Source organism: Protopterus annectens, chromosome 1.part1, assembly GCF_019279795.1.
Source record: "Protopterus annectens isolate FY-2018-M chromosome 1.part1, PAN1.0, whole genome shotgun sequence".
Classification (NCBI taxonomy): Eukaryota; Metazoa; Chordata; order Ceratodontiformes; family Protopteridae; genus Protopterus; species Protopterus annectens.
This window is the reverse complement of record NC_056726.1, coordinates 212,594,673-212,616,705: the sequence shown is the minus strand read 5'-3', so window position 1 is coordinate 212,616,705 and position 22,033 is coordinate 212,594,673.

The window sequence follows — 22,033 nt, the reverse complement described above, 5'->3', positions numbered from 1 at the left end:
TACTTTATAATCATGGTTTAAATTTGAAATGGGTCTATATGAAGTGGGGTCTGACTGTTCTTTACCATCTTTAGGTATTATAACCACCATGGCTTTCTTCCAAGATGTTTGTGCTTCCCCTCCTTTTAAAATACTGTTAAACAAAAAATTACAGATCTTTATCACTTTCGTCCCTCCTAAGTTCCAAACTTCCACAGGAATGTTATCTGTTCCTGGAGACTTTCCTGCAGATTGATTATACATCACTATTATTATCTCAACTCCTCCTATCTTAATTGTTAATTGTTGAGCCTCATCTACCTCTTACCCTGGCATACTTAAGTCTTCTATAAATATTTCCATTTTTGCTCTTTTTTTATTTCCACCTTTCTCTGTTTTACATACATTTTCATAACATTTCCAAAATATCTCTAATACCTCTACAGGATCTTTGGTTACTTTTCTTGTCATAGGCTCCCTAAGTTTACTGACAACCCTTTCTACTTTCTGTAGCCTAGGTCATTGTGCTAGAAGTTTTTGTCTTCTTGAGTTATTATCAGAAAGCAGTTGCTTAACAGCTCTTTCTAAACTCATACATATTATCCAGATACTCCCTTATTTACTCTTTAGCACTCTGCAGTTGTGTCTCTTCTTGTTCTGTGAGATTCCCCTTTTTCCACAATACTTTACAATTTGTCAGCTTCTCTAAATAATTCCTATTTCTTCTTAACCATATCTCATTTTCTTTTATTTATACCCTTTCTTCAAACTTCATTTTCATTTTAGCCCACTCACTAGCTATAACTTCTGAAGAAGTTTCTATCTTCCCTAATAACTCTTGAATAATGTACACTAACCATTCCTTAAATTCATCTCTTTTTAACAGGTAATTGGGAAAGTGTCAGTGTCTCATTTTTACTTCATTTTCCTGTACTTTTATTTTATTTTTTATTAGTGCATGATCTGAAATAGTTATTAGATGTGTATCAAGCCTTTTAATTAAATGCATGAGTTCATATGAAATACAATTTTTATCTAGCCTTGCCCAGTTATTGTACCTTGGGGAATAATATATAAATTTTGTCTGAGGTCCTACTAGTGAATCCATGTCTTCCATACTAAATATTTTCATACATTTCTTCAGAAATCTACCTTCTTTTGTTACATTCCCCCTTCTAGCTCCCCCAGATACATCCTCACTGTTGTAAATCAAGTTCCAGTCCTCACCTGTCATATTCCCAGCTGAAAGGTGGTTATTTCTCCCAAAATTGTCGTAAGTTTCATAATAGCAGTTTTTGGTGGAATAAAAATACATTCCAGTGTAATCCCCCCTTGTCAGTAGCCCCTTACTACCACATATCTACCTTTTTTTTTTCATTTTCTATCACAATTGGAACTCCACTAGCAATCAGTATTATTCTCATTTTCCTTTTTCCCTGGTATTCTGTTAAATATCCACCTCACATTTATTTACCAAAGTCACTGCTGTTGGTCTTATTCTTGTTCATTCCCACCTCTCAGCAGAGACTCTGGTTCAGGTCCTGTGCTTTTTTCTATCTCTGAAGCATTTTCCTTTGGAACATTGGAAAAGGTTTCACTAGAAAAGTCTCTCTGTATGAGCTTTATCATCAGAAGAATAAAAAGCAGATTCCCCTTCTGTTTAATGGCTCACTTTTTCTTTGATAAACATTTGCATTTCCTCCTTAGCCTATTCTGCATCAAAAATGTCTTTGATCCTCCAGGAAAAGATATTCTGAAGACAGCTGGACACAGCAGCTTGAATCTCACACCTGCCTCTTGACATTCTCTGATTGCTGTGATAAAGTTGCTTCTCTTCTACCTGGTGTACAGTGAGTAGTCATTTTCTACAAATCCTCTGTTGCCTTCAGATTTTAGTACTCTTCCCCTCTGCCAGTTTTGTCAGGATAATTTCTTTCAGCTGGTATGACTGCATCTCTACTAATCCAGGTCTTGGCTGCTTTCTTATGTTCAGGTTTAGGGCATACCCTCAATGTGCTCTTTCATTTAACAAATCCTGTTGTGGAATACCTGTCCAGTTGCTTATTTGGGTTTTCATAAAATTAATCCAGTCTGTACCTTCCAGTTTTTCTTGTACATCAGAAAATCTCAGGTTTTCTTTGTATGTTCTGTCTTCTAGCTCTACCATTTTTTGAAACAGCTCCTCTTAAGAAGTTTCATATTCCACCAGCCTTTTCTTCATTTTACCTACTGATTTTTCTAGTTTTATCAGTTTATCTGAATAGCTAAAGTTTCTTTTATTTTTTCCACCCATTTGTTATTTGAGTTTATATACTCCTTGAACGTTTAATTTATTTTAATTAGCTGTGACTACATTTGATGCATTTTTATTCTGAATTACTGGAAGCCATCTCTTGTAGCAAAGTTGAAGCATGAACTGCATTTTGTTGAACAGCTGCAGGATTCTTCCCAGTCAGTGTTGCACTTTACATTTTCTATTTGAATTTCTTTCAATTTCTCTAAATGTCTTCTTTGCTGGCATCCAGACAGTGTACTTACTAGCCAGTAACTGGATTTTACTCAAACTGGCAGAATTACTAGCTCTTATTTTGCAGTTTCTTTTTTTTAACTTGGAGAGTACAAGAATACCAATCACGAATTCAAGTGAAATGCAGCTTGAAAGGATAATGTAGCAAAGAAGCAACCAAATGAGTCGCGCAAAAGTTTAATAATACAACAAAGCTTTCAGGTTAAAAAACCCTTCATCATTGCTGACATCACATCCTACTATAATCCAATTTAAACAATTTCAAATACATCATAGCCAATAGCATCCATTATTTCATCTTAAAGAGATAAAAAACTTTTTATAAAATATCATAATGAAAATACTGATACAAGATTTATGTACAAATACAAAATCAATGCAAAAGATTCTGTCTATATTTTAAGACAGGTTTTAAATATACCATCTGGTTTAAGCCAGGTGTTTGATCTGCAGATAACAGGATAATCCATTTGTATTCCCTCAGTTCTAACTTATTATTTATGTCTCCCCGTCTGTTGGTTTTATCAACAATATCTATAACCTTAACAACAAAGCTATGTGTAGAACCAGTTTCATGTATGTGTTTGGCTAAAGCATGTGTCATTATTTTTTGTCTAATATCAGAATTATGCTCAATTATTCTGTCTTTTAGCCTTCTGTTTGACTTGCCGACATAGAAACTGGTACATTGTTTACATTTAGCCAAATAGACAATGTTTGTTGAACTACATGTTGCAGCACACTTAAAATCAAACCTTCCAGTTTGTGTGCAAAAATAATTCATGTCGTTATCAATAAGGTTACAGCAACAACAGTTATAGCATGGAAAAGTGCCAGGTTTACTAACTCTCATAGAACTACAATACTCTTTAAAATCTTTATAACACAATTATTGTTTAAGATTACTAATGCTCACAGAATTACAATACTCTTTAAAATCTTTATAACACAACTGCTGTTTAAGATTACTAATTCTCACAGAATTACAATACGTTTTAAAATCTTTATAACACAACTGAGGAAATATCATCTACCCTTGATGTCTATACATATTTACGGTATATAACAATGTATAATAGAACCACTCCACATATAGAGAAAATAATTTCTGATAACTGGCCTATACTATAGGGCGGCCATGGTGGCGCAGCAGTTAGTGTTGCCGCCTCACAGCAAGAGGTTCTCTAGTTCGATCCTCAGCTGGGATGCCTTCTGTGCAGAGTCTGCATGTCCTCCCTGTGGTTGCATGGGCTTCCTCTAGGTGCTCCAGTTTCCTCCTACATCCCAAAGGGATGCTGTAGGTGGATTGGACACTCTAAATTGGCCCTAAGTGTGAGTGTGTGCATGTGTGTGCCTTCTGTGGAAGGTTGGGCACCGGACTGGCAACTCGACACTGTAAAAACTCCACTGCCAATCAAGAGCAGACAAGGTGATCCACTGAGGTGACCCCTAACCGGGAAAAGCCAAAAGAAGAAGAAGGCCTATACTACAAGCCCTACTGGAACTAAGACAGATTATTGGTTTCACACCTAGATTTGCCTATAGAAATAGCATGAATCTTAAACAGTTGTCTTATAAAGATTTTAAAGAGTATTGTAATTCTGTGAGAATTAGTAAACCTGGCACTCCATGCTATAACTATTGTTGCTGTAACCTTATTGATGTTGTAGTTGTTGTATCTTTCAGCTTTTCCCGGTGAGGGGTCGCCACAGCGGATCTCCACTCTGCTAATGATTGGCAGTAGATTTTTACGTACCAAGTTGCCGGCCTTGACGCACAACCTTCAACAAAGGTACACCCATTCACGCATGTCTCCACACAGAAGACGCTTTAGCTGAGAATTGAACAGGACAATGTCTTACTGTGAGGCGACAACGCTACTGCAGCACCACCACTGTAGTACCTGTGACCTTATTGATAAAGACATGAATTATTTTTGCACAGAAACCAGAAGGAGGTTTAATTTTAAGTATGCTGCAACATGTAATTCAACAAACATTGTCTGTTTGGCTACATGTAAACAATGTACCAGTTTCTATGTAGGTAAATCAAGTAGAAGGCTAAAAGACAGAATAATCAAGCATAATTCTGATATTAGACGAAAAATAATGACGAATGCTTTAGCCAAACACATACATGAAACTGGTTCTACACATAGCTTTGTTGTTAAGGTTATAGATATTGTTGATAAAACCAACAGATGGGGAGACATACATGTACTGGAATTTTGGATTTTCTTATTGTCCGATAACATGAATTTAGAATGGACAAAACAAAACTGGATAAAATGACAACAAAGTAACCTAGAATTACAACAGTTTGGGCAGGTGCTGCATTTAGAATGGACAAAACAAAACCGCATAAAATGAAAACTGCATAAATTAATCTAGAATAAAATCAGTTTGGGCATGTGCTTCATTTAGAATGGGCAAAACAAAACTGGATGAAATTACAACTGCATAAATTAATCTAGAATAAAAATAATTTGGGTAGGTGCTACAATTAAATGCCAGAAATCAATCAGTATGTAAGTGTCTGTGAGTGTGTGCGTGTGTTCATAGGTTCATAGGTTTATACTAGGCTATCTGCCCTAAGGCATTTATAAGCCTAGCCCAGAGTTTTTGTGGCTTACGCCACCCCTTATGTTAAAAAATACTGTGCCCATTAGTTTGTTGTGCCGTCCAGCAGTGACACAGAGATGATTCCTGGGGTAAACCTACGATCTCCCATCCACCGGTCAAGATTTCTCTTGAACAGAGCCAGCGAAGTGCTCTGCCTCACATGGACCGGGATTTTATTCCACAACATAGGGAGTCTCTGGGTGACAAATCTATCCATCCAGCATGTCCTATTTATATCCGTGCTAAGGTTTAAGTCGCTTGCTCTAGTGGATCTGGTAGATTAGTGTGTTTGTGTGTGTGTGTGTGTGTGTGTGTGGGCATGTGTGTGTGTGTGTCTCTCTCTCTCTCTCTCTCTCTCTCTCTATATATATATATATATATGTAGGTTTACTATCAGTTGTCTGATCGCACCTTGTGCAAGTTATCGAATTATTGAACTAAATGAGTGAAAAAAAAGAACTACTGCAAACAATGTCGACCATGGAAGTAGAGAATGTCAAATTCGACATCTTTCAAACATTCTCCACACTTCTGCAAGTTTTACTATTCCTCAAAACACAGCAAAGAACATTTTTGCCCTCACACCCCTTCTGCTTATATATACAAACTCCGAGATCACACTACAGTGAGGGAAAGGGTACATTTCTGGATCCACACTATAGTGCAATATGTTGAAATTCACAACAGCAAATGCTATAGTGATGTACAGCTATAGTACATGGTGTTGTGCATGTCATAATTTTTTTTCGGTATTTCCTAATGTTGTATTGTTGCTCGGACTTACTTAACTCAAGCAAAGTCTGATCACCCTTTTGATAGTAAACTATATATATATATATATATATATATATATATATATATATATATATATATATATACATATATATATATATATATATATATATATATATATATATATATATATATATATATATATGTTTGTTTGTTTGTGTCTTTCGGCTTTTCCCGGTTAGGGGTCACCACAGTGGGTCCGCTAATGATTGGCAGTTGATTTTTACATACTGGCTTGCCAGGCCTGATGCACAACCTTCAACGAAGGTATGCCCATTCATGCATGTCTCCATGCAGAAGACGCTCTAGCTGGGAATCAGACCAGACAGCGTCTTACTGTGAGGCGACAACGCTACCACAGCACCACCACCGCAAGTATATATATATATATATATATATATATATATATATATATATATATATATATATATCAAAAACAGTTAAAGGGAAAGAAGAGTGAATCTAATGGTATAGAACAGAAGCAGAAGTTGATAAAAGAAAACAAAAGGAGCACAATAAAATATACAGTAACTAGATATGGTTCAAAACAAGAACTGAATGACACAAAAATGTTAATTGCCCATTTGGAAGACTACATATTAAAATAAAACAAAGAAGGGAAACAGTGAATGGGCTAAGACCAATGTGTGTCTCCCTAATACTGAGCTGTTAACAAGAGTTCCCAAGTAGAACAAAAAAAAAATAGGGAAGTAACTACTTTAAGAACAACAGGAGTGAATGTGCCTGCCGGAAAAAGGGAGGCTTTATAAAACATGAAACACACACAAACAGCTGCTTTTTTTTATTAATTACCTTTATTCAAAAGTGCTGAACACTTTTGTTATCACATGACTCATGTCTCATATAACTCAAACTTTTAAAGGTATCCACATCACCTGCCAAGTAACTAGAAAGATGTGGAGGCAGCAAGTAAAATAGTCTTTTTACTGAGATTATCGATTTTAAATACATATATGCACATTCACAAGTGTGTGTGTGTGTGTGTGTGTGTGTGTGTGTGTGTGTGTGTGTGTGTGTGTGTGTGTGTGAGTGTGTGTGTGTGTGTGTGTGTGTGTGTGTGTGTGTGTGTGTGTGTGTGTGTGTGTGTGTGTGTGTGGGTGTGTGTGTGCGTGTGCGTGTGTGCGTGTGCGTGTGTGTGTGTGTGTGTGTGTGTGTGTGTGTGTGTGTGTGTGTGTGTGTGTGTGTGTGTGTGTGTGTGTGTGTGTGTGTGTGTGTGTGTGTGTGTGTGTGTGTGTGTGTGTGTGTGTGTGTGATTCATTCATTCATTCAATAATTCATTTGTTAGCTGGTCAAGTGAACTGGTCTGACAAACCTCTTTTCCACAACCAGTGTCAAACCCAAGCAAGTAACTATATTATGGAGTAATACCTCTAGACATATTTAACTGATAGTTATGATACTGCCATGTACGTCAAACCTCATTTCACACCATCCTGCATAGAAAATCAGACACAGAAATTTCCATTTACATCAATATAAGGTACACCATCTGTGTTTAGCATTCATTTTGTAAAAAAACTGGTTGTTATACATTGTTTATCTTAATAACCTTTATATAGGAAACTCTCTGCATTCCTGATTTCCTTATCTACCCTTTAGTATAGTCTGCCTGCATTTATCACACCTAATGACTTCCTTTTCACTCTTTTATTTTTCATATTTATTTATTTATTCATTTATTTTTAACGTGCCATGAATTGCTTAACTATATTCTGTAAAAGTAGATTTCAACCATTTTAATACAGCAAACAAAGTTAGGATTTGTCAGAGATGAGAATACAGTCATAGTGCCACAGTGTTATGATGAGCAGCAGAATTGTGAAGAAAGGCACAGCATGCAGTACACCTAACAGAACTTCAACTTTAATGAGTGCTGTAACTACAATTATATCTATGTGCACATGTACAGTAGTAATAATTTTCTCACTTTATGGTAGCTGGCAGCAGTTGAACTCATGTTAGCAGGCCACCATTTATTCAATATCTGGCTCACATAAGAGCACACAGGACAGAAGATTCAGATATATGACTACAAAGCAAGTGCCCTGTAACCTAAATGTACTAGACGCTGATTGGCAAACAGTCCAACAGTAATTTTTATCGATCATCCAGTGATGTCATACCTCAGGATATTAAAGAAAGACTATTTTCTGGAGGTATATGGACTATAGAAACTGAGTCCTCCTGCACTGTTAATAACTTGGACTTCGGAACAGGACAGAGAAATCAGGCAGTTGGCCATGCAGAAAGAACTGAGTGAATGAAGGACCGCTGTTGTTTTCCAGCAGATTGGAATGGAAGGTGTGATGCCCGTGCACTGGCCCTCCTCACCACTAACACCAGTGAGGGGTGTCCATATAGGGGGAAGGATAATAAATACACACACAGTAAAGTACAATTTCCCTTAAGAGCACACAGAGATCATAGTCAGTCCGGGGCTGGTTTCTCCATTTCTCTCCAGATCCCCAGTAGGACTCCCCACTGGCACAGCTATAAGGTCCAGATCTCAGCCTAGTGGGCAAGCTAAAACCTCCAGCACCCTCTTTGTCCAACCAGTGCTTTGTGTCCCTGCCCAAGTAGCTGACATGCACACTTTCAGATAAGAGTTATATACAACAACACAGACATTCCAGGGGAAGGCTGGCACAACCTCTCCAGCTGTGCCCTTTTTACCCAGACTATACAGTAGAAATTACTACCTCCACCCACTAATATTTATCAGCTAACAAATGGCCCTTATGAAAGGGTGTCCAATTATTCTGTGCAATATTATTATCCAAATGGTAAGTGCAACTGAACAGTCAAGTCTTATTTGGAGTGACTTTGTACACTATATATATATATATATATATATATATATATATATATATATGCAATGTACTCTAGAGATTAAATTATTTCTACACAAAACAGCCACAGTTGAAAGCTTTAAAATTATTTAATAATAAATAATAAAAACACAAGACAATACTTCTTACTACACAGTGCTAGTCAAGAGTTCAGATATCACAGGAAAATGCTTAAAATAATGCAGTAGAATAGTTCTCACATCAACACAGAAAAACACTTAGTCTAATCTTCCTATTTCCTAGCTATTTCTAAGAGAAACACTAAAGTCTAAGATCGTACTTACATACACACACAGGCAGAGCTGGTGAGTTGGATATTCTCAAGACAAATGCTCAAATGCTCTGATTCTTTCTCACCTTAAATTGATAACACAGTACCACTGATTCATTTCAGATGACATCATTTCTTTCTGGTTTCCAGGCTAACAGAACTCAGAGGTTAATAGCCCTTTTGATCTTGCAGCTGGTCAGGAAGCCAGAGAAATAAAATAAATTATACATGTAAATTCTAGCCATTAACTCTGGCCTCAAAACAGTAGGCAGAATGCCTCCCTCTAGACATCTCGGCTCTGAATTTTCGATCAAAGAATTTCACAATGCTTGACTTATCATCTTTGTTACAGCAGAGTGCACTGTTGTTACATTTTTGCAGTTCCACATCTAACACCATTTTCTTCCATTTAAGAGAACAAGCCTTTGGCTTATATTAATATTTACAAATGACAGAATTATCTACAAAAATTCTATCTGGCTAGGCTGGCAGCCTTCACCTATCTTCACACATCTCCCCCCCACAGAACTCAAGCTAGTTTTTCAAGTGACCCTTGAGAAACATTGCTTGAGAGGATTAGGTCTACCTGAGTATACCTTACCCCATTCCTATTTTGAGAGCCCATCTGCATTTGCATTGCTAATCCCACTGTGATGCTCCACTGACATATCATATGCTTCCAACCCTAGGTTCCATCTTACCAATTTGGCATTTTGCTGGCTGGTTCTGTGTAACCATGTTAGGAGAATGTGATCTGTCACTACAGTGAAATTTCTTCCATACAGATAAGACTGACGTTTCTGCAGTGATTACACTATGGCTAGACCTTCCTTTTCTACAGCTGCATAGCATTCCTTTCTGGGTTGGAGCCTACACCTGAGATAAACCACTTGGTGCTCTTCTCCCTCTGAAGAAATCTGGCTAAGTACAGCCCCCACCCCATAGTTCGAAGCATCCACCTGCACAACAAATTCTTTGCTATAATCTGGACTGGCTAACACAGGGGGTCCTCCCAAAGCTTCCTTAAGCTCCTGGAATGCCTGCTCACATGCTGGGGTCCACATTACCTTATCTGGCCTGTTATTCCTTGTCAGGTCTGTGAGGGGAGCAGCTATGGTACTATAAGTGGGGACAAACTTTCTGTAGTACCCTGTTGTCCCTAAGAATCCCCTCACCTGTTTTTGGTAACATGTGCATGCCATGCCTGAATGGCTTCCACGTTGGCAGGTTCTGGCCTGATCTTACCACTCCCAACTCTATGTCCAGGTAGGAGACCTCTGCCATACCTACCTAACAGTTGCTCTACTTAATGGTCAACCCTGACCTCTGTAGTCTGCCAAGCACCTCCCTGACATGTTGAAGGTGCTCTTGCCAGGAATGGCTGTAGATGGCAATATCGTCTAGATAAGCAAGGGCAAACCCTCCTGCTCCTGCTAGGATGTGATCTACCAGCCTCTGGAAAGTCACTGGGGCATTTTTCATCCCAAAGGGCATCTTTGTGAACTCATGCAAGCCAAAAGGAGTCACAAAGGCTGACTTTTCTCTAGCACTAGGAGTCAAGGGCACATGCCAGTAACCCTTGGTAAGATCAGTGGTTGTAAGATACTTATCCCCACCCAGCTGCTCTAGGGCCTCATTTGTCCTAGGCATGGGGTAAGCATCTGACTCTGTGTGACTATTTAATTTCCTGTAGCCCACACAGAACCTGGTGCTGCCATCCTTCTTTGACACCGGCATCACTGGGGAGGCCCAGGGACTGTTGGACTCTTGGATTTAGTTCCAACATTTCCTGTATCTCCTCACTCAGAGTCTGTTTGTTTGACTCTTTCTGGCACCCTATAAGAGGCCTGCCTAAAAGGCCTTTGGGTCCTGTATCCACCTGGTGCTGCACCAGGTGGGTGCACCCTGGTTTCCCAGTGAACATGACCCCAAACTCCTGTAACACTGCTAAGATTTCTTGAACGTGGGTAGGAGATAGCTGCTGAGAGATTGCTACCCCTTCCACTGAGGTGTCAGTCTAAGCCTCACTGAGGAGATCAGTCACCAGATCTTCTTCAGACACCTCCAGCAATCCACTGTGAATGTTTAGCACAACGGCCTCCCTGTCATGGTAAGGTTTCATCATGTTAACATGGTACAATTTGTGCCCTTGCCTCCGGCCTAGCAGTTCCACCATGTACTTAACATCACTTACCTTTCTTACCACCTTGTAGGGTCCCTCCCAAGTTGCTTTCAGCTTGTTGTGTTTGACAGGAATGAGAACCATTACCTGCTGCCCTATAGCATACTCTCTAGCTTGAGCATTCCTGTCATACCATACCTTTTTTCTGTTGTTGGGCTTCTGCGAGGTTCTCCTGGGTCAAGCCCATTAGTTCCCTGTGCCTTGTGCTGAGGTTTAGGTCATATGCCACAACAGACAATTTGTGAGATTCACACTCACCTTCCCACTCATCTCGAATTAATTTTAGAGGTCCCCTCACCCTATGCCCAGCAACTCAAAAGGTGAAAAATCTGTGGATTCCTGGGGAACCTCTCTGCAAGCAAACAACAGATGGGGCAAATATTTGTCCCACTCCTTCTTAAACTGGTCTGCAAATGCTCGTAGCATAGACTTGACTGTAGAGTTTAACCTCTCAACAAGACCATTAGTCAGGGGATGGTGGGGGGTGGTCTTCAAGTGCTTCATCCCACAGTACGTCCACAGAAAAGCCAGCAGGTTTGACATGAAATTGGCACCTCTGCCAGTCAGTATTTCTTTTGGGAAACCTACCCTGCTGAAAATCTCTAACAAAGCATTTGCCACCTTTTCTGCTTCAATGGAGGACAAAGCCACTGCCTCAGGGTATCTTGTAGCATAATCTACTACCACTAGGATATACTTTTTCCTGTGGAACTTGGGGTATTCAAAGGCCCCACAATATTCATAGCTACCCTCTGAAATGGCTCCTCAATCACAGGCAAAGGCATCAAAGGAGCTCTCACTTTGTCTCCTGCCTTGCCTTCCTTTTGGCACTGCTCACAGGTCCTGCAGTACTCTGTTAGACCTTTGGAAATTCCAGGCCAATAGAAGTTCTGCATAATATGTCTCTTTGTGTGTTTTATGCCCATATGACCTGCAAAGGAAATATCATGGGCTATGGCTAGAAGTGCGAGATGGTAGGCTGTAGGCACTACCAACTGATGTACCCTCTCACCTTCTAGCCGTCCCTCATGGGTCCACTCTCTGTAGTAGCCCTTTGTCCCAGCATACAGATTCCATCTTCCCTTGAGAATCAGGTGCCTCACTAGCTGCCTTCCTCAGGCCTTGCAATGTAGGGTCTGAGAGCTGAGCCTATCTCAACTCTCTCTTTGTAACCCTTCCCAGCTTCCCTGCCACAGGAAGTCTGGCATGCTATCACATCAGTCGCCGTGCTAGACAGGGGTCCAGAGAAGTAAATATTGTGGGAAGAAATATCCAGGAAATTGTTATGGCTAGGCTTGTATAGGCCCGAGGGCTGATAGCCTAGTACCAACCTATGAACCTATGAACCTATGGTGCCTAACTGTCAGCCTGGGTACTACTACACACCTCTACCTTTGCAATCACTCTGTCCAAGGGAACATCAGTACCCACAAGCAGCTATGGCTCACCTTCAGTCTCACTGCTGCAGAATAGCTCCCCCCTGAAGTAACCACCTCACCAGTCCTGGCTACAAGTATGCGGTCTGTCTGGGTCTCCCCCAGGCTACCAGACCCACATGCTTATCTTGAAGCCTGAATGCATGTAACTGCATTAACACATGGTACTGCCTCATTCAAATCCTTCCCTATAAGGACATCTGCAGGATGGTAGTTTGGTATCCCTGTTGTCTCAAGACAACCTACTATTGGCATTTTGTCTTCCCCACTTACTGGCTCTCTCACCTTTTGTTCCCCACCTTATCTCCGTGGACATCTGTATACCACATGGCCCCACTTGTTGCATTCAAAACATTTAACCCTAGGTCCTGGACATATACCTGGACTAGTAGCTTCACCTGCTACTGGCAGATTCTATTGATGCAGTCTGTGCTGCCCATCATGGGTTCCTTTAGACCCATGAGTAGTACTGGGGTTCCCTTTCCTGTGCAGGGATGCCCTGCTTGCTAGGTATAGGTTTCTCTTCTTCCCCAACTCATCTGAAGTAGCAAATTGTCTATCAGCTAACCAGATCCTCATGCCCTCAGGCAAAGTGCTAAGGGCTTGTTCCCTCACCAAAATGTCTGCCAGCCCTTCAAAAGTGTGACCTGACATCCACTCACCCACCTATGAAAATAAGTGCTCAGTTCAGCAACATATTCACACACACTTTCATCTGCCTTGAGTCTATGCTCACGAAACTTTTTCCTATAAGTTTCAGGTGTTAGCTTAAAACATTCTAACAGACATTTCTTGACAGCAGTATAATCAAAATATTCATGATCAGCAAGTTTAGACAACACAGTTACAGCTTTACCATGGAGTAAGGGGGTCAGGAGTCATACCCAGATCCTTTGGTCAACATCATACTGTTTATATACCCTCTCAAACATATGAATGAAACTATCAAAATTATCCCCCTCTTTAAACTGCGGAAGAAATTTACTGACCTTTTGTGGTTCTAGGGTCCAGTTACTCCCTTAACCATTACATCCATTACTCTGGTGAAGAGTCAGCATCTCCTTTTTATGCTGCTTCTGCCGCTCCTTTTCCTCAGCCTGCAAGCATAGCAGTTGTTCATTCTCCTCAGACTGCAAACATTGCAGTTTCTTATTGTCCTCACTCTCTAGATGCCTCAGTCTGTCAGTTGCTTCTATTTCCACACACCTGGCCTCCAACTCAAGTCTCTTTAGCTCCAGATGGATTTTTAAGTCCTCTGCAAAAAGGTTGAGCTGTCCATTCTCAGAGTGTGGTACATCTCCACTGCCAGTCTGATCGTCCTCCTGGTTGCTGTTTTCTGATGCAGCTGTGACCAAAGCTGCAATCTTAGTCAGGTTTCCATGCACCTGTCCCCTAGCCTGGCACATCTCAGCCAGCTGGCTCCTTGTCATCTTTCCATACTCCTCAGCTGACATGCCACCTCTCACCTCTTACCTGGGTAACTAAGCTGACAAAAGCAATAAAACAATTGTGATCTGAACTCTAAGTATTCACTGCATGGCTGATTTAGAGTACAAAACACTTTCAGTGATCACTGTACACAAGCTACAGGAATTCACACTACCCACACCACTACAAGCCAATTAATATTTGCCAACCAATAAATATGTGGTGTGGATATCCCACCACTGCCAACCAATTAATATGTGATGCCCGTGCACTGGCCCAGCAATCAAGGAGCCTCAATCCTCACCACTAACACCAGTGAGGGGCATCCATATAGGGGAAGGATAATAAATACACACACAGTAAAGTACAATTTACCTTAAGAGCACACAGAGATCACAGTCAGTCTGGGGCTGGCTTCTCCCGTTCTCTCCAGTTCCCCAATAAGACTCCCCACTGGCACAGCTACAAGGTCCAGATTTCAGCCTAGTGGGCAAGCTAAAACCTCCAGCACCCTCTCTGTCCAACCAGTGCTTTGTGTCCCTGCCCAAGTAGCTGTCACACACACACTTTGAGATAACAGTTATATACAACCACACAGACACTCCTGGGGAAGGCTGGCACAGGTTCTCTAGCTGGGCCCCTTTTACCCAGACTATATGGTAGAAATCACTGCCACCACCCACTAATATTTATCTGCTACCAAAAAGCCCTTATGAAAGTTTGTCCAACTATACTGCACAATATTATTATCCAAATGGTAAGTGCAACTGAACAGTCAAGGCATATTTGGACTGAATTTGTACACTATCACTATATATATATATATATATATATGCAGTGTACTCTAGAGCTTAATTTATCTCTACACAAAACAGCCACAGTTGAAAGGTTTAAAAATATTTAATAATAAATAATAAAACCACAAGACAATGGTTCTTACTACATAGTGCTAGAAGAGTTCAGATATCACAGGAAAATGCTTAAAATAATACAGTAGAATAGTTCTGACATCAATACAGAAAAACACTTGGTTTAATCTTCCTATTTCCTAGGTATTCCTAAGACAAACACTAAAGTCTAAGATCATACTTACATACAGACACAGGCAGAGCTGTGAGTTCCATGTTCTCAAGACAAATGGTCTAATGCTCTCATTCTTTCTGTCCTTAAATTGATAACACAGTACCACTGATTCATTTCAGATTACATAATTTCTTTCTGGTTCCCAGGCTAACAGAGCTCAAAGGTTAATATCCCTTTTGATCTTGCAGCTGGTCACGAAGCCAGAGCAATAAAATAAATCATACATGTCAATTCTAGCCATTAACTCTGGCCTCAAAACAATAGGCAGAATGCCTCCCTCTAGACATCTCGGCTCTGAATTTTAGATCAAATAATTTTACAATGTTTGACTTATCAGCTTTGTTACAGTAGAGTACACTGTTGTTACATTTTTGCAGTTCCACATCTAACAGCATTTTCTTCCATTTAAGAGAACAATCCTTTGGCTTATATTAATATTTACAAATTACAGAATTATCTACAAAACTCTATCTGGCTAGGCTGGCAGCCTTCACCTATCTTCACAGAAGGGTCATAGGTTCTTACTAAACTTATGGCCAGATAGCTACTGAGAAGATACATGTAGTGGTATGTGTGTGCTAGTTCCTCTGCTTAAAAGATCAGTACTATAAACTCTCAGCATAAACTTACAGCTAAGGAGTTGTTCTGTTTGTTGTGTAAAAGGAGTCTGTTCTAGGGGATGTGCTGGGTCAGGATCTGATCAAACCTTCAAATGTTGCTAATTCTACAATTAAGGTTAAGGTTTTTAGAACAGGTATTTCTAGGACTGATCATCTTATGAAGATGAGGGAGATTGAAAAGGTGGTGCTTTTCATTATGCAGTAAGCTAAACATATGTTATCTTACACTACTGAAAAAGTGCTTTTAACCTATTGGAATAGCTTAGGTTGTCTAACCCAGAAAAAAATTTTGGTTAAGAATTTTTGTGGTTTTTAAAACTTATCAGGGTGCTTAGACAGGTGCATTCCGAAGGTGGCACTGTACTCCATGGTTCTTGTGCAAGAGGACAGTCATCTGGCAAAGGTCATGAAGTGTAAATTACTAATATGGAACCCCAAATACCTGGGATAGTCATTAAAAGTACATGACAAATTGTGGTAGGGAAAGCTGATTAAATAAACTGGCTAAGTACATTTCAGTTAAGCAAGATAAAAACATATGCTCTTAAACCAAGCCTTTAAAGGTGCTTATTAAATGCAAAGCTGTGTTAAAAAGCAAGTAAAATGGGACTGCAGACACTTACTTTTTCAGATGTGGATGCCCTGTCTCTTAAAATTGCTATTGAATTAAAGCATATCTGTTTTTGCATAATTATAACAACAGATTCTTACAAATCTTGCAACATCATTAAACCTTATATGTCATTTGTCACTCAAAGGTATACTACAGAAATGAGGGAAAATCACATTTAAAAAGGCAAAGTAATTTTTATATTCTGCAAAAGTGCTTGCTCACTGTTCAGCTAAAACAGAGCTTACCAATGCCTGTAATGTGTCACTGTATGGCCGGTAGTTTAACACAAAATGTTTGATGGTTGTAAAAAATGCTATGCTACACACAAAGAAACCTGCTATAAAGCATCCACAGCTAGGGAAAGAAGGATTAGCCATAATTTTAATACCATAATATTGGGAGAACTAGGGTGGTTAGATAGGCTAGTGGTGGAAACAAAAAAAGTTGTAAATCTAATACACTCTGAAGAAAAAAACAGTAGTCAATGGGATATCACAAGGTTTGCTACGCTTTCAGCATTTGCATAAGCATCAGTGCAGAAGGTCTAGAGTGAAAATATTCCTTTTTTCTGATTATATAAATATATACAATATGGTCAATACACAAAAAAATGAGTAAACACATGAAAGAAAGCTTAGAAAGATTGGGGGGATGGTCCAAACTACATCAACTTATTTTTTAATGCAAAATAATGCTTTGGGAAATAATAACATGGGAAAAGAGAACATATCCAGAAGGAAACTAGAAGCAGCAATGAACATAGAAATGAACCTGACATACCCATATTGGATAATCAAAAGGTAATCAAGCAAACTGACAAACATTAAGTAAGGTTAGCAATATACTAGGAATTATAGGGAGATGCACCACAAATAGATAAGGATGAATTGCTTTTTCCTTATATATGTCTAGAGTATTCTGTGGTTCCTTGTAACTGGCACGTTATGTCTCAGAGTTTTGTAAAAGTGCATGTTTAATTAGCTCATACAAACTACTGGGTTATCCATAACACTTTTGTTAGGTATGTCTAACCCCTTATGCTCTTCTAGAATATTGAACAGATTTATCTAGGCTAGTAAGTCTTCTAGAATATGTAATCTATGTAACACATCAACATCAGAAAGGAACTAGCTGTGGTTCTTTTTAGCATGTTCACTTCTTATTTAAATACAGTTTCATGTTTGATAATTACTTTCTTCAAGCCTGCCTCACAGCATGCATATGTATTCTTCATTTCTCCCAAATCTATCTGAATTTGTTAATTTACATTAAACTCTCTGTGACACCCGTGCACTGGCCCAGCAATCAAGGAGCCTCAATCCTCACCACTAACACCAGCGAGGGGTGTCCACATAGGGAAAGGATAATAAATATACACACAGTAAAGTACAAGTTCCCTTAAGAGCACACAGAGATCACAGTCAGTCTGGGGCTGGTTTCTCCCTTTCCTCCAGGACCCCAATAAGACTCCCCACTGGCATCGTTATAGGGTCCAGATCTTAGCCTAATGGGCAAGCTAAAACCTCCAGCACCCTCTCTGTCCAACCAGTGCTTCATGTCCCTGCCCAAGTAGCTGAAACACACACACTTTGAGATAAGAGTTATTTACAACCACACAGACACTCCTGGGGAATGCTGGCACAGATTCTCCATCTGTGCCCCTTTTACCCAGACTATATGGTAGTACCACTTGCCACCACCCACTAATATTTATCAGCTATTAAAAAGTCCTTATGAAAGGGTGTCCAATTATACTGTGCAATATTATTATCCAAATGGTAAGTGCAACTGAACAGTCAAGGCTTTTGGAGTGGGTTAGCCAGTATCACTATATACATGCAATGTAATCTAGAGCTTAAATTATCTCTACACAAAACAGTCACAGTTGAAAGATTTAAAATTATTTAATAATAAATAATGAAAACACAAGATAATACTTCTTACTACACAGTGCTAGTCAAGAGTTCAGAGACCACAGAGAAATACTTAATACAGTAGAAAAGTTCTGACATCAGTACAGAAGAAAGACTAATCTAATCCTCCTAGTTCCTAGCTATATCTAAGAGAAAACACAGTTCTAAAATAAACTTACATAAAGAGCAAGACAGTGCTGGTGATGTTGGATGTTCTCAAGACAAATGTTAAATGCCCTCATTCTTTCTGTCCTTAAATTGATAACACAGTACCTCTGATTCATTTCAGATTACATAATTTCTTTCTGTTCCCAGGCTAACAGAAACTCAGAGGTTAATAACCCTTTTGATCTTGCAGTTGGTCAGGAATCCAGAGCAATAAAAGAAATTATACATGTAAATTCTAGCCATTAACTCTGGACTCAAAATAATAGGCAGAATGCCTCCCTCTAGATATCTCGACTCCATGTTTTAGATCAAAGAATTTCACAATGCTTGACTTATCAGCTTTTGTACAGCAGAGTGCACTGTTGTTACCTTTTTTTCAGTACAAGATCCAATACAGTCTTTTCACATTTAAGAGAACTAGCCTGTGGCTTACATTAATATTTACAAATGACAGAATTATCTACAAAATTCTATCTAGCTAGGCTGGCAGCCTTCACCTGTCTTTACACTTTCTTTGATTTTTGCACGGTAATAAATCTTCATAAGGCTGAGAGGTCAAAATCTTCCAATATGTTTAAGACAGTACATTTAATGATTATTAAGTGTAATGTTTCTTTTGTTCTGTATAATCAACTTTAACATCAAAAGTTCCCACAATTTTTATATATTCTCCTGTACAAGTGTTTAGTATAAGACCAGTTTGCTGCAAGCTTTGCTTCTTATGTGCCTGCATTATGGTTCTTTCATAAAATTCACCGTTCCCAGTATCAATCTTAGAATTCAAAAACTTGCCTTCTGTCTTTATTTATAACTTTTTGTAGGTGCACCCTGTGCACAGAATGAAAAATAAATGTTTCCTCAACAACTAGAATGTTATCTCAGCATGCATACACTTTTTGGAAAGATTTTCTCATTCTTTTATAGTCTGTTGCTAGATTCTTAGTTCTACTAAAGGTATGCCACTTTTCTTCCTTCAAATTATGGTGACAATTCTCATATACTGTGCATTAGCTTTACAGCATTCTGTATTACAGGGACATGAGCTTTTACTCTGTTACATTCTACATGTGACCATCTAACATGCAAACTGTGCACATTTTTGCATTTCATCTGCAAAAACAATATTAAGGTGTTTTCTAATGTCAGATTATTTTCTAGAAAGAACTTTCTTTACAGATAATTAAATGTATTTCTTGTAACAGTTAACTTTTCTGTTTTAATTGTAAGCAAGTTATTTTTGTTCCTTAGCTAAATCAGTTTTGTTGAAAATGGCCAATAGGCTACAGTGAGAGTGCAGTTTGTACTTTACACGGTGTCAAGTTTAAACTGGATTCTTTCAGATGTACTTTTAATTGGAATGCTCTTGGTTCCTTAATTCTGTATATCACCGTATGTTTTATATATCCTTGGCTATTGTGGCCTGTTGGCATTGGCAGCACTTCCTGGACACATCTTTACACAAAAAAAATCTACCTGCTGAGTATCACTACACCAGTTAGTGAATCTCATGCTGCATTGTTTCCAATCCTCCCTCTCTTTTGCTATTGTGATTTTAAACAGCCAGCTGTCTCTGTTTTTGCCCCTTATGCTAATCTGACTGCCAAAGTCCCACCATTGGAATTGTCAGTTGCATAAACTATTAAATTACTTCTTCCTTCCCACTGTTTTCTATAGATCCAAATAGTGAGTGCCCCTCCATCCAACCAGCATTGCTCTTGAGAAACAACCCTTATTATAAATTGTCTCGGATGCATTTTAAACTGTTTGGCATTACTATAGACTTGTAGTACCTTATTTCACCTTACTGTTGGTTTACCTTACCTTAAATCACCGTATTCACAGTGACTAGATAGATGTTTAAATTACTGGGATAGCATTGCATTTAGTACACTTTTTAGTATGTTGCTTTCATCAAGAGGACTGAGTTAATTCACTTAGTGGTGACAGGTCATAGCCTGGTCTATCTGAGTGTGCAAGCACAAATGAGGGGCTCTGAGTGAAGTTATTTCTTAGCCAGAGGGCATATTAGTCATTATTCTGTTTTTTGTAGTGCCTATTTAAATTTGCTGCATTTGCACAACGTGATTCATTTCCACAGAGCTCAGCACCTCGTGGAGTCCTTACCCATGATTCAGAAGGGAGTTTCTAGCATCTAGTGCCATCCAGGCAAAGCTAAGTATTTTTTTTCAAAAATTTGCACTTTTCTTTTGAATTTTATTTAGTGAACTTCTGTTGATTCATTGAGCTTTTTTACTGCTTTTTTCAGCATTTTAAACTGTTCGGTATTGCTGTAGACTTACAGTGCCTTATTTCGCCTTGCTGTTGGTTTACCTTGCAATAAATCACCTTAATAACTAGCTGTCTGAATTACTCAGATAGCACTGCACTTAGTACACTTTTTTGTGAGCGTTTGTACATTAAAAGGACTAAGTTTATTCATCTAGTGGCAATAGGTGGTAGCCTGGTCTATCCAAGTTGGGAAACACAAATGAAGGGCTCTGAGTCTAGTCTTTTATTGGCCAGAGGACGTATTTGTCTTTATTTTGTGTTTTAGTGAATGTATAAATTTGGTGCATTTGTGCATAGCTGATAATCATAGCAGACATGTAGAAGGTAAGTTTCCTATGAAACTACCTCTGAAACTGTACCCAGTAACTCCGTGACTGCAGAAACCTATTTGCACATTGAGAAGCAGAGTGACCAGTTTTCACATTGAGGAGTACTGCATCTTAACTTTAGTCTTGTATTAGCAGATCTATTCCCCTGTCCCAAAAGCACACCTAGTTAACCTCTTTTAACCCCTCACCTACCACACCCTTGTAGTTCACCTAATAAAGGACCTGGTATGATGGATATGCACCTTCCCAATTTCTCTACAGGCACTCTTGTGGAAAATGGCTATCTTGAGACAATATAGCAATTGTCTCATGTTCACTGACAACCATTTAATCCTTAAAGAAACAGGTACAGTATACAAGAGATGTACATACACAATGTCACTGGAGGCAAAGCTCTCATGTACAAGTACACAGAATAAAAATCAGGTTGTCAGAAGCATGCATGCTACACTGATCACATATATTACACAATTCACACACGGACCAACATATGCTGAGTCTCTTAAATGCAATCTTCTCAAACACTAAAGTCCTCCCAAACATACTACCTACAAAAATTATCCTTAGCAAACCAAAAAAACAGTCAACAAAAACAACACAGCACTAAATGTACAGCCACACCAAGTGGAGCCTCGACAAAAAAGCCCATAAGGCAAGCCAACACACTACCAGGACTCTAGTTATAGGGGACTCCATTGCATGAGCCCCAGTCACCAAGGGGACATAGAGAAAACAATGGTCAGTTGCCTATCAGGAGCCAGAATCCACCAAGTTACTCATGCTCTCAAGTCATTGCACCACAGGTACCAGTACGATTTAGTCATAGCCCATGTTGGTATAAATTACCTGAGATATGCCACCCTAGAATATATGAAGAGACACATTAGGAAACTCTCAGACCACATCACAGGC